We start from the raw sequence: 13,171 nt of genomic DNA, 5'->3' as shown, positions 1-13,171 counted from the left end.
CTGATCACCGATAAAGCTGGGAAGTGAGCACAAGGGTATCCAGTGTTTTCTGGTGTATTTTTAAATTCCATATAAAAAGAAAAAAAAGTACTTGGAGTTGTGCTAGTAAACCAGCAGTAAGTCAATGTCATACCCTAAAACAGGAAACTAGTTTTTAAAACTGTAAAACAGAACAAAGGACCCTTCCTTTAAAATTGAGTCAGGAGGTCCAAAGGGGAGCCCTCACCCAGCACTGCCGGGTTTCGATCACAGACCCCCATGGAGGAAGGCTTCCCATTTGCCCAGCAACTCAGTCAGTAACCAACCGTCAGCACCCTGAACTCTCATTTCCTCCAAGGGACTTTTGCTCAAGAGTACCGCGCACCTCCTCCTCTTCCCCTGCGTAGTGACCTCCGTCTTCTCAGAGAGACCTGCCTGTGGCTTTTGTTACTGCTTGGCTGTCCTGCACTGCTATTCTCAAACTCCCACCCAATTCAGAACTGGCTTTTCAGCACTTCATACAGTTTCAAAATAAAGAAGTGTCTCTATAAGGGCCCTCAGACCTGTTTATTCTGACTCTGAACAGGGTGCTTTCATAACACTACATCTTCTTGACACATTCTCCTCAGTGTGAGCTGGAGGAAGCCCAACAGCCAGGACATGGTAGGGGGTGCAGCTGGGACATTGGGGGTGCAGCCAGGGAATGGGGGTGCAGCTGAGGAATGAGGGGTGCCGCCGAGGAATGAGGGTGCAGCCGGGACATGAGGGTGCCACCAGGACATGGTGGGGGTGCAGCCGGGACATGGGGGTGCCACCGGGACATGGTGGGGGGTGCAGCCGGGACATGAGGGTTGCCGCCGGGACATGGGGGTGCCGCCGGGACATGGTGGTTGCAGTCAGGACATGGGAATGCAGCCGGGGAACGGGGGGTACAGCCGGGACATGGGGGGTGCAGCCGAGGAATGGGGGTGCAGCCAGGACATGAGGGGTACAGCCAGGGAATGGGGGTGCAGCTGGGACATGAGGGGTGCAGCCGGGGAATGGGGGGTACAGCTGGGACATGGTTGGGGATGCAGCCGGGGAACCGGGGCGGGGTGTGCAGCCGGGGAACGGGAGACGAGGCTCCTCAGCAGGCAGGGACCCTGAACACACACCCCCTGCTCGCACTGCCTGGCAGCACCACCCTCTCCCGTGCCCTCCCTGCCAAGGCAGGCACACTGTCCTGCTCAAAATCACAGCAGGCTCTCAGATCTTGTCGGCAGCCTGGTTTTCCTGTGACCTCTTTCTCCCAAGCCCTACCCCACCTCCATCCCTAAACATACGTATTCCCTGAGGTCCACACAGGCACCCCGAACTGGACAGGGGGCAGCACTCTCACAGGCCCAGCAAGCCCTTCTGGGCCTCCCAATGCCTTCATTCAAGGATCTGTTTTTGACACTTTCGCTTCCAGCGCAGATGGACCAGATTTACAAATGAAATGGTTCTCAGGACACTGGCTACCTGGCAGGGAAAACAGCGACCCCTCAAACAGGGAACAGAGGAGCCCGTTAACTGCCCAGCTTCCTGCCTGACAAAGAGTTCTGGGTCACAGCAGAGGAACCAGGTGGGTCCAGCAGTCCCCGAGGGGAAGAAAGAGCGCTGGGAGTCCAGGGGGCAAGGCATGAGCACTGCCAAGCAGAGCACAGGGTGAGACAGAGGTGCGGACAGCGCCGAGGATGCGCCCGCTCCGACGAGGTACTGCTCAGCCCGTGTGTGTGAGAACAGCAGCCAAACCAAGGGTTAGCGGAACCATCCTCCAAGTTCACATGGGGTCAAGAAGAGTTGCTCCTCCTCCCGGTCACAGAGGCTATTTTCCAAACTTCAGGACATTGCACAAAGTATTCAGAAGACTTCTGCTTCAGTGGTGGGGCAAAATGAGACCTGGACTCAACATTCCCGTGGTCCCACCTGACAAAGCCTAAAAGCCAGACCCACAGAATCTAGCTTAGTTGGTAAAGAATCCGCCTGCAATGCAAGAGACCCTGGTTCAATTCCTGGGTTGGGAAGATCCGCTGGCGAAGGGAACAGCTACCCACTCCAGTCTTCTGGCCTGGAGAATTCCATGGACAGAGGAGCCTGGCAGGTTACCGTCCATGGGGTTGCAAAGAATCGGACACAACTGAGTGACTTTCACTGCACTTCACAGAATTAAACTCCTTCCAAGTAATTTAACAACATTCCAGACAAAGGTCAAGAATATTTATAGAAAACAAAAATACCCAGCATCCAACAAGATAAAAGTCACAGTATCTTGGCATCCAATCAAAAATGACCAGATATGCAAGGAAGCGGGAAAAACAAACCGTGATCCACCCAGAAATGACACAGACAGTAAAACTGATAGGCAAGGACATTAGACAGTGGTCGTCGCTGTATCCCATGTTCAAACACCTGGAGGGAAGACGCGATGTCTGAGAGAGAGACATGGAAGATGCACAAAGCCCCAGAGAGAATCAGAAACAGACTCTCAATCCAACGAAAGGCAGAGAGAGAGGACAAGGGCCCTGAGAGCCCACCGCGGGCCGTGACCACGGGGCACACCGGGGTGCCGGGCGCCGCCGCACTCTCAGCGCACCCCTACTCCCCTGACCGCCCTGCACTATTTCCTGACTCACTGCCAGCCTCTGCAGCGGACACCTCGGCACGTGGGCCTCTGCCTGAAACGCCCTCCCTCCACCTTCCTTACCTGGCAAATTCCTATCTGCCCCTCAAGCTCAAAATTCAAAGACAATCCCTTTTATCAGGCTTTCTTGAGTCCTTCCTCAGCACTGTTACAAGAGAACCGACACACTGTAATCTAGTTTTAAGTATTTTTTATCTTCAATCATGAAAAAAAAATATTAAAAAGTCCAGAGAAAAATACAAAAAATCCATGTACTGAGATCTAATAAATGTTCACTATTTGCTTACGTACGGAGACAGTATTAGTCGCTCAGTCGTGTCCGACCCTGGGTGACCCCATGGACTGCAGCCCACCAGGCTCCTCTGTCTGTGGGATTCTCCAGGCAACAACACTGGAGTGGGATGCCATCCCCTTTTCCAGGGGACAGCACCAACCCAGGGACCAAACCTGGGTCTCCCGCACTGTGGGTAGGTCCTTTACTGTCTGAGACACCATGGAGGACCGCTGACATATGCCACCTACTCAAAAAAATGTTTCTAGGAGTTCCCTGGTGGCATGGAGGGTACAAATTTGCACCACAGAGAGCCGCCACAGCAAGGCCCTGGGGGGCACCCGCCCCAGCACACAGATGAGAGCGGCAAGCAGTGCCTGCCTGGACCTGCTCTCAGCACTGCGCTCCTGGGAGAACCAAAACCAATGGCGGCAGGCAGGCTCAAGCCGAGGCTGAGCCTGTCACTCTGGCTACACCGGGTCCCCGTCACTGTGCACGGGCCCTCTCGACCAGGGGCAAGTGGGCGCAGCCCTCCAAGTGCAGCGCGCAGGCTTCTTGGTGCGGTGGGATCTCTCGTCCAGGAGCGTGGGCTCTAGGGTACAGGAGCTTCAGGACTTGCGGCACACGGGCTCAGGTGCCCCGAGGCACGTGGGACCTTAGCTCCCAGACCAGGAATCGAGCCCGTGCCCTCTGCAAAGGCAGGTGGACTCTTAACCACCGGACCACCAGGAAAGCCTCTAGGCTGAGACTCTGGAAGGAAAAGTAATGTCAAACAGGCAGCTAAGAAGCAGTGCCAAACAGGCAGAAAAGCTCCCCAACAGCACAAGGGTGGAAAGCAGGGCAGTGAACCAAGCTGAGCCCAAACAAGGGCACACAAGCACTAATTTAAGGAGCACTGATGCGGGGTGACGCCTGCCCTGAGAAGAGAAGCGACAGGGGCCACTGCCACGGGGACCTTCTCACTAAGGGCCGGCAGCCCGAGAGCCAAGGACGACCCAGTGCAGGAGGCAATCCGCTGCCAACCCCCGGGCACAAGTGGAACCGCAGAGGCTGCAATCGTGGCAGGACCAGCCCAAGGCCACGAGGTCACCGTCAGCTCTCGAACTGGAACCCAGGCTGTCTGAGAGCAGTCCATGTTCTCAATCTCTACACGATCCCAGATTCTGACCCAGATTCTAGTTGATACAGGGGAAAGGAAGGCATCACAGGAGATGCAGCAGGCCTGAGGCAGACGGAATGGAAGCAAAGGCCCAACCCAGGACTGGATGGTCCAGGGTGTCACCCAGCGAGCCCTCCGAGCAGAGCGCCCAGGGCCTTCACCATGACGAGCTGGGGTCAGGCGGTGGCCACCAAGCACAACCTTCTGAGTGTGCTCAACACCAACGAACTGCACCCTTTGAAAGAGTGGATCTCACAGGACAGGAATTACATCTTAATGAAAAAACACGCACATTCAGTGGGCTGACAGGTAACAGTCAAGTTCCCAGAGGAGAGCAGACCAGAGGGGCTAAGGCCCCAGGAGCCACAGCTCGGCCCCCACAGAGAAGAAGGCTCTGCGGTGCCCCCCGAGGAGAGGCTGGGGGGCTGAGAGAGAGCCCACAGGACTGAACTCAGGAGTCAGGATGGCGCTGTGCTCAGCGACGGCTGCCACAAGGAAACCTGCAGGAGCTCTATCTACTCCTTTTAAGTTACTGACCACAAACCTCATGTGCACAGAGAACACAGCCCGGCGAGCCTGCCTCCTCTTGGAGCGAGCTTGCCTCTTCTGAGACGACCGGGACAGGCGCAGGACAGGCACTGGACAGACGTGAACTCTGCACAACCCCTCGCATCACAAAGCAAGTCTCCCTGCCTAGGACCCCCAGTCACCACAGGTGGGGAGGGATGGGGCGGGTCCAAGTCTCAGCTCCGAGAGGCCCCACGGCCTCTGCTCTTGCCCCCGAGGAGCCCTGTGGCCAGTGCAAAGAAGCCCTTCCAGCCTCCCCAAGGATGACTGAACACTGGAGAGCCCCGTCTCGCGAGGAGGCCTGGCTCCACACACAGAGCAGACAGAAGCCAGCGCCACCCAAACTGGGCTCAACCCACCAACTCAGGAAAAACAGTCATTTGATTCCTCGCAACCCTTCAACATCCTTACCCCCCTAACTCACAGAAAAAGCACACGGTCTCAAGTGGGAACCCTCCAGTCTTCAGCTCACCAAATCTGCAACCCGAATCACAGTCCCTGCCTCCCGTCATTACAGCACAAAAAGGGCCTTGCTCCCGCCAAGACAAACCACTGCACCTGCGCGCTCAACCCTGCCCTTCACACCTCCTGACCTGTCTCCCCCTCGCTCACTGCGCACGCACAGCCGTGCACACCGCCGCCCCACAGATGCCTCTCTGATCCTGCTCACAGCAATGCTCCCCCAAGGGACACTGGCTCGCGCCGTCCCCTCCCATCCAGCTCCTGCGCCCACCACACCACCAGACTGTTCCCATGAAGGAAGTCAGTGACCCCCCAGAACCACCCCCTGGCATCTCCTGGCCTGACACGGTGGAAATAACACCATGTCGTAGCCTGCCTGACACCACACCCTGCAGGGCCCTGCGGCCCCAGAGCTACTCTCTGTCAGCTCCCACTTCTGCTCAGTCCACCAGTGGGCACCTCTCAGCGTCAGTCCTGTCCCCCTCCTTGCCCTCTGCTGCACAGGTTTAAAAGTGCAGCTCTCTGAGTTCTGGTTCTACAAAAACTGGAGCGGCTATATCACACTAGTCTCCCTGCTGATAATAAGTATAAACTCTAAACTAAACATAAACACACCTATTTGAGCATACAGAAACATGCAGTAAGTGGAGGGAACACAGTCACTGAAAGAAGAGCGAGCCCCACGAGCTCTACACTGGGGAGCTCCTGAGGCCGTGTCGACCACAGGAGGAGCCAGGCCCGATTTCAGGGCGACCAGGACGGCTGAAGCTGAACAGGGAAATCTAAAAGAAGAGTGCGTGCGTGTGCTCGGGCACGTCCAACTCTATGAGAGCGAAAGTGAAAGCCAGTCAGTCGAGTCCGACTGCGTGCGACCCCATGGACTATAGAGTCCATGGAATTCTCCAGGCCAGAATACTGGAGTGGGTAGCCGCTCCCTTCTCCAGGGGACCTTCCCAACCCAGGGATCAAACCCAGGTCTCCCGCATTACAGGCAGATTCTTTACCAACTAAGTCCAACTCTACGCGACCCCACAGACCTCAGCCCACTAGGTTTCTCTCGTCTGTGGGATTTCCCAGGCAAGGGTACTAGAGTCGGTTGCCATTCTCTTCCCCAGGGTATCTTCCCAACCCAGGGAGCGAACCCACATGTCCTGCATTTGCCAATTCTTTACCACTGAGCCATCAGGGAAGCCCAAGATGAATCAGGTCTGAGGACTGGGTGCGAGACACGGTGACTGCTGTCAGTAACAAGGCACTGAGATCTGCTAAGGCAAGCCTCACGTGTTCTTCCCATGTACATGCGTGTGTGCATGCATGGTAAGACAGTGGCGGCTGTGACAGTTAACTGGATGGGGAGGACTCCTTCACAGCGTCTACGTTTATCAAACCATCACAACCTACTTTTAATACATTACATTTTTATTTGTCAATTACACCTTGATGAAGCTGGGGGGAAAAAAAAATAAGCAGAAAACAGCTGTTGTAAGATAAAAGCTAAGGCAAGATTTGGCAGCTGTCCAGCACTGTGGAGACAGAATTCAGAGGTTAAATTTTGCTAAACTAGATGGGTTTTCTATTAAAATCTCAGAAGGGCCATGCCTTAGGAGTAAAACCCATGTTCCAGAGCTAAAAGTTATGCCCTAAAATTTAGAACAAAACCAAAACAGATCTACTCTAGAAAAGCTTCGACAGGATTAAGATCATCTTCCAGTCATTTAACAGCCTGCCCTAACAAACCTCAACACTCTTTAAGGAAAGACAACCTAAAACAAAGTCTCTAGCATACACTACCCACAATGTCCATTTTGCAATTTAAAAAAATTATTACACAGGCAGAGAAGAAAAATGTTACCCATGATCAAGAGGAAAAACAAGCTACAGGAAGCAAAAATGGCCACATATTGAAACTGGAAGATGAAAACTTCAAAAGAGCAATCATAAAAATGGTAAAGGCTTTAGGAAAAGGGAACAGAAGGGGTGACAGGTGGAGAACATTAGCAGAGAAATGCAAGCCTGAAAGGAGGACCAGAAGGAGGCTCTGGAGCTGGAAAACTCAGTGAAAGTGAAAGCCGCTCAGCCATGTCCGACTCTCTGCAACCCCACAGACTGTAGCTTTCCAGGCTCCTCTGTCCGTGGGATTCGAGAGATCAGAATACCGGAGTGGGAAGCCGTTCCCTTCTCCACAGGACCTTCCCAACCCAGGGATCAAACCCAGGTCTCCCACACTGCAGGCAGATGCTTTACTGTCTGAGCCACTAAGGACGCCTGAAACACACAGCATCTGAAATTCATGCCGCTGGATGGAATTAATAACAGAATGGGCACAAAGAAGAAACCCAGTGAGCTTGACGACAGACGAAAAGAAACTATACAATGTCCTGTGGGAAGGTATCAAACAGTCTAAAACAGATACCACCAGAGTTCCAAGAGAAGAAGGATTAGGAAGTAAAAGAAATATTTAAGAGGCAATGGCCAAAAAGTTTCCAAAGGTGATTAAATACATCAACCCACAGATCCAAGCAGGATAAATATAGAAACACCACACCTAGAAAATAATACTCAAATGGAAAAAAAAGCTTCTAAGAATTTATTTAATAAAAATAAATGCATATCTTAAACACAGAAGGAAAAAGGTTATCAGGTAAACAGAAGTAAGAATGACAGCTGACTCCTCATCAGAAACAACAGAGGCTAGAAGACAGTGGAGTACGGACTTCCCCGGCGGCCCAGTGGTCAAGACTTCACATTCCAACTCGAGGGTCAGGTTTGATCCCTGGTCGGGGGCGCTAAGATCCCGCATGCTTTGTGGACAGAAAACAGAACAGAAACCCATAAAACAGAAACAATATTGTAACAAATTCAATAAAGACTTAAAAAATGGTCCACATTAAAAAAAAAAAAAATCTGAGAAAAAACCCACAATGGAATAATTTTTTCAAAGCACGTAAAGAAAAAAGCTGTCAACCTGGAATTCTATATTCAGCAGAAATACCTCTCAAAGCTGAAGGGTAAGTAAAGACTTCTTCAGACCAACAAAGATGGAGTGATTCTGTCCCCAGCGCACCCACAACATAAGAAACACTGAAGAAAGTATTTTAAGCCAAAGGAAAATGATCCTTTATAGAAATCCAATCCACAAAAAGGAATGAAAACCTTCCCAACTCATTCTTTGAGACCACAGATATCAAAACAAAAAATATCATATGGGGAAAAAAGTCATACACAAATATGTCTCATGAATATATGTATGATATGTGCAAAAAAAACCTTAACAAACCACCAGTGAACAAAAATCCAGCCACTGTGTTTTGTGTTTTTGTTTTTTTGGCGGGGGGCCCATGCCTGGTGGCGTGCAGGATCTTAGTTTCTTAGTTCCTCAACCAGGGAATTCCCCCCATACCCCCACACTAAGGGCATTTATCCAAAAATGCAAAGTTACTCTAACATCTGAAAATTAATTAATATAGCACATTACACTGATGGGGCTTCCCTGGTGGCTCAGATGGTAAAAGAATCTGCCTGCAATGTGGGAGACTCAGGTTTGATCCCTGGCTCGGAAAGATCCCCTGGAGAAGGGCATGGCGACCCACTCCAGTATTCTTGCCTGGAGAATTCCATGGACAGAGGAGCCTGGCAGGGTACAGTCCACAGGACTGTGAAGAGTGGGACTTGACTGAGCGACTAGCACTTTCATTTCCATCACACTGATGAGATAAAGGACAGACACTGAACAACCACCCCAGAAAATGTAGAAAAGGCACTGGGTAAAGCCCAACGCCTTTCATGGAAAACACCCCCAAAGCAAGCTAGAGGACAACCCCCTCAACCACCGGAGACCCGAGGGACCCGCCATCACCACTCCATTCCACATTGTAGCAGCGGCCCTAGATGGTGCTACAAAGGAAAAGAAGCAAAAAGCGTAGTAATTGGAAAGGAAAAGAAAACTGCCTCTACTCTCATGCAGACAGACTGCAAGCCTGCCATGCGCACTGACGGATGAGCAGACCGGGAGGGGCTGCAGGGAGCGGGGCCAGCACGCACGGACCAGCTGCGCTCCTGCACATGAGTAACTGACTGAGAAATAACATAAAGACATTTTCAATAACGTCAAAACTACCAAATACTTACAAACACACTGAATGAAAAAAGTGATCTTTCACACCAAAAATTACAAAATGTTGCTGAGGAAAATTAAGGAAAATTTAAATAAATGGAGAGATGCACCATGTGCACAGAAGACTCAGTTAATAACTCGATTCTAAACTTGATCTGGACTTCCCCAGTGGCTCAGTGGTGGAGAATTCTCCTGAAATGCAGGAGTCTTGGGTTCGATCCCTCGGTTGGGAAGATTCCCTGGAGAAGGGAATGGCATCCCACCCCAGTATTCTTGCCTGGAGAAGCCCATGGACAGAGGAGCCTGGCAGGCTACAGTCCATGGGGCTGCAAAAGAGCTGGACATGACTTAGACTAAACACCACCACCACCCATCTAGAGATTCCATGTGATCCCAACCAAACTCCCAGAAAAAATTCATGTCCAAATTGAAGAGCTTATTCTAAAACTGGCAAGACAATTCCGTAGAGGAATAAAGGTGAAAGTCTTATACGACCTGAGTTCCAAACTGACCGTAAAATCACAGCCCTTAAGACAGCATGGTGTTGGCACAGGATAAAAAAGACCAATGGAACGTAACAGAAAGCCCAGAAATAATCCTGCATACACATATTCAATTAGTTCATAACGAAGGGTCCAGTGCAATTTAATGAAGACAGTCTTTCCAACAAAGGATGCTACAATGGTTATCTAATTTTCATATGGGGGGAAAATGTACCCTTTTCCACTTCACACAAAACAGACACAAGATGGATCATTCATAAAGGAGATCAGTATCTGCCTGGAGATAGAGGGGCACAAAAGGTTGGCAGGAGGGATCCCAAAGGGACGTGAGGAAATTTGGGAAATGATGGACACATTCACTATCTTGACTGTGGCGATGATTTCACAGCTATGTGCATATGTCAAGAGCTATCAACTTTCACACTTTAAACGCGTGCAGTTTAGGGGATTCCCCGGTGGCCCAGCGGTTGAGAATCTGCCTGGCAATGCAGAGGGCACAGGCTCCAACCCTGTGGAGGAGCCAGGACCCCACAGGCCACAGGGTGACTAAGCCCACTCACAGCACCACCACTGAGCCCGCACGCGCTGCAGCCCACAGGGTGACCAGCAGAGCCCGTGTGCCGCAACTGAGGCCTGTCGCAGCCAAACAGATAAATTTTTTCCAGAAAAAAAGAGAATCAGGCAAACTACAAAATAAGAAGAAACCTTAAGCCCTCGTTTCCTCTCCTCCTCCCACTCCCTCACTGTGTCTGTATCCACATCATAAAAGACTGACAACCAGAATTTTTTTAATTGCAAATAGTTAATAAAGACAATCCAACAAAAAGCGGACAGAAGACTGGACACTTAACAAGGCTTAACAAGAGAGACACAAACGGTCGGAAAGCACGTGAAAGTCCCTCAGCACTGTTTTGCTTTATTTATTTAGTTTTGGCTGCGCTGGGTCTTCCTTGCGATGCAGGCTTTTCTCTAGTTGCAGTAAGCAGGGGCTACCCTAGCGCCTCACTGCGGAGGCTCCTCTTGCTCCACAGCGCAGGCGCCACAGGGCACACAGGCTCAGAGGCGCAGCTCCGGGCCCCACAGCGCAGGCCCCACAGCTGTAGTGTACGGGCTTAGGTTGCTCCACAGCGCGTGGGATCTTCCCTGATCAGGGATCGAACCTGCGTCTCCTGCACTGGCAGGGAGATTCTTTACCACTGACCCACCAGGGAAGCCCCACCGTCGTTACTAAAACCATAACGAAACACCACTACCACCTGAGTTAAAATAAAATTTAAAAAACTGATAATATCAACTGTTGGTATGGATGTGGAGAAACTAGAACTCTCATACATTACTGACGGGAGTATAAGATGGTACCAGTTTGGGAAATCTCGCAGTTTCTAAAAAGATTAAATATAAATCTATTCTATGACCTAGCAATTCCATTCCCACACATTTATCCCAAAGAAATAATACATATATCCACAAAAGAATGTAAATAAACTTAGTGACTAGTTACAACAGCCAAAAGGTGAAACCAACCCAAATATCAATAAGAAAACTATTTTCACACAAAGGAATATTATTCAAATGAAAAGCACAACTACAGATAAAAGAATCAAAATCATTATATTTCAAAAATATACTGAGCAAAAGAAGACAGACACAGAGATTTCTCTGGTGGTCCAATGGCTAAGACTCCGCACCCCCAATGCGGGCAGCCTAGGCCCCGTCCCTGGTCAGGGAACTGGAGCACATGGGCCACAGCTGAGTTTGCACGCTGCCAACAGAAGATCTCGCACACCTCAACCAAGACCTGGCACAGCCAAACAGACCCACAGAGACGTGAAAGACTGTGTAGTATGCTTTCTGGCTCCATTTATATGATGCTGAAGGACCTGCAAAATTACTCTAAAAAATAGAAATCAGAATCGGGAATTGTTACCTTTCAATTTTGAAGGATGGCTTTAACAACGAAAAAGGCACACAAAGGAACTGCACTCCTCCCAACATCTTGTCTCTCCCTCTGGTATTCACATGTCGATGGCACTCCCCAACTCAACCTGCAGCCTGCGTCCCCTCACAACCCAGAGTCAACAGACTACAAACAAGAGACGACTGGAAGGCCAACGTTTTAACCAAGGCTCTGAGTGTCTCTCCCCTTTACCCTGGCCACACAGCAGTCTTATCCAGGTTCCTGGAGGAGGTCCAGGATCTTTGCATGTGCTGCCCCCTCAGTCCAGAAGGCTCTTCTTGCCTTCCAGGGTTTAGCTGACATTCAGTTCAGTCACTCAGTCGTGTCCGACTCTTTGCGACCCCATGAACTGCAGCACACCAGGCCTCCCTGTCCATCACCAACTCCCGGAGTTCACCCAAACTCTTGTCCATCGAGTCAGGGATGCCATCCAGCCATCTCATCCTCGGTCGTCCCCTTCTCCTCCTGCCCCCAATCCCTCCCAGCATCAGAGTCTTTTCCCATGAGTCAACTCTTCACATGAGGTGGCCAAAGTACTGGAGCTTCAGCTTCAGCATCGTTCCTTCCAAAGACATTAGAGAAGCCAAAACGGAAGGGACACGAAGAAGAGGTGAACAGCTGAGAGTGCCAGTGAGAACCCAGGCCCTGAGAAGCCAAGGGCAGGGCAGGAAGAGGCCACGGCAGGAGGCGAGCGAGTGACAGCCACTCAGCCGCGTCCAGCTCTGTACATTCCACGGGATTCTCCAGGCCAGAATACTGGAGGGGGCAGCGCTCCCCTTCTCCAGGGGCTTGTCCCCAGGGATCGAGCCCAGGGCTCCTGCACTGCAGGTGGATTCTTTACCAGCTGAGACACAAGGGAAGGGGGGAGATGACAGGTGGATAAGCGAGTAACAGGCTGGAGAAGGCCCTATGGACAAGGCAGGTGGACACAGGGAGAGAACGGGGCGGCGCAGCGCGGAACGCAGGAGCTACGTGGAAGCCACAGACTGGGCGAGCTGGTGGCGACAGGCCAGGGGGTCAGCAGCGAGGTGGGAGCAGTCAGGGACAAGTCTGCGGACGATGCAGGGCGTTAGGCTGTGAAGACACAAAGTGGAAGGGGGGTTGTATGGACCTCACAGTGATGGTGCGAGGACATTCACGGGGCCTGGAAAGTGCATAAGGGCCGCCCCAGGTGTGAAGGAGAGGTGGTGGGGAAGAAACGTGGCAGTGAGAGAGAAGTCGCTCCGTCGTGTCCGACTCTTTGCGACCCGTGGACTGTAGCCCACCAGGCTCCTCCGTCCACGGGAGTCTCCAGGCAAGAGCACCAGAGTGGGTTGCCATGAAGGAGTCAGCAGATGACGGGCGGAGAGACAGGCGACTGGAGAAACGGGAAGGGCACAGTGAGGGGGGAAGGGCGCAGACGACAGGGGGCTCCGGCGAGGGGAGCGCCCCGCGGCCGCGCGGGGCAGGCGGGGCGGGCCCTGAGCGGGACTCAGCCCCGGGGCACTGACGGGGCGC

General features: G+C 51.8%; 1 protein-coding gene across 6 annotated transcripts in view; it reads right to left on the bottom strand.

Annotated features, from left to right (window-relative positions):
• The window catches only part of PPP6R2 (protein phosphatase 6 regulatory subunit 2), a 63,441-nt gene that overhangs the window by 49,693 nt on the left and 577 nt on the right, over positions 1-13,171 (bottom strand). The window contains exon 2 of one of the 6 annotated variants that reach the window (XM_042247959.1): positions 11,645-12,748. The exons of the other annotated variants lie outside the window; for them this stretch is intronic. The gene's annotated coding sequence lies outside the window, so the exon portion shown is untranslated. The remainder of the gene's footprint in view (positions 1-11,644; positions 12,749-13,171) is intronic. 6 annotated transcript variants of the gene reach the window in all.

Source organism: Ovis aries, chromosome 3 (assembly GCF_016772045.2).
Source record: "Ovis aries strain OAR_USU_Benz2616 breed Rambouillet chromosome 3, ARS-UI_Ramb_v3.0, whole genome shotgun sequence".
Classification (NCBI taxonomy): Eukaryota; Metazoa; Chordata; class Mammalia; order Artiodactyla; family Bovidae; genus Ovis; species Ovis aries.
Note: the sequence above shows the minus strand (reverse complement) of the source record. Positions and strands in the feature narration are given on the sequence as shown.